This window comes from Nematolebias whitei, chromosome 2 (genome assembly GCF_014905685.2).
Source record: "Nematolebias whitei isolate Nwh7 chromosome 2, NemWhi1, whole genome shotgun sequence".
Classification (NCBI taxonomy): Eukaryota; Metazoa; Chordata; class Actinopteri; order Cyprinodontiformes; family Rivulidae; genus Nematolebias; species Nematolebias whitei.
Window position 1 is genome coordinate 23398240 of NC_056499.1, and position 1012 is coordinate 23399251.

The following is a 1012-nucleotide window of genomic DNA, read 5'->3' on the forward strand; positions in this document are numbered from 1 at the left end:
AATCCTATAGTTAGGGTTGGCTTGGGTTTCCTGAACTATCCCCTAGTTATACTGCTATAAGCTTAGATTGCTGCAGGACAAACTGACCACATTGCTACTGTTTTACTTGTTCACCTCTACCTGTTTTGTATGTGTAACTATTTTTAACGTGCTTTACAGCTAATGCTGTATGGAACGGGAAAGTCTTTCAACCAGATGACAGCTGTTGTATATTATCCTAAGACAGTTCTGTTTAACATTGGGCTATTGTGGTGTTTTGAACATTTATTTAAATTTTTGTAGGTGAACTAATAAAGTTGTAGTTATTTGATAATTAAATAATTTTGATGAATAAAACTTAAAAACGTGGCATTGCAACGTGGCATTGCCCTTTGCTTCTGACTTCTTGACATTTGTAAAAACTTTTTTTTTTAAATTTTATTACACTTAATCCACAACAAAAAATCTGTTTGGAATGATGCTTGCGTTACGTTTCTTGCCCCATCTGCGGCATGAGTCAGTGTACTGCAAGATCAGTAACTTGCATGTAAAGTGCTTATGACCTGGTAAACTAAACACATAAGGCTGGCTCGATGTTTCACGTTGCCTGCTGGTTTGTTAGATTTTACTTAAACTGCTGCACCAAAACACACCACAAATTCGGCTGATGATGATCCTCGTAAACCTTTGAACCTGGTACCAAACATAGACCATACCAAAGAAATTACGTAATTTTGAACATCTTTTATCACGCGACTTTCTCCAAACTAATCTAATTGCTTCAACCCAGAGCTTCTGAAACACTGAGTTGAACCATGCTTTTTGGACAAATAAATTATTTAAAATTAGAAAATGCTTTAAAATTAGAAATACATGAGTGTGTCAAGTCTAGTAGAGTAACATTATGTCACATGACACGAAAGTTATTGAGCAAAAAACATGATTTTAGAACAAAAAAATGTGTAAAATTTGAAAATGCTTTAAATAAGAAATAAATGTGTCTCGTCTGTCAGGTCTTGTAGAGAAGGTTATC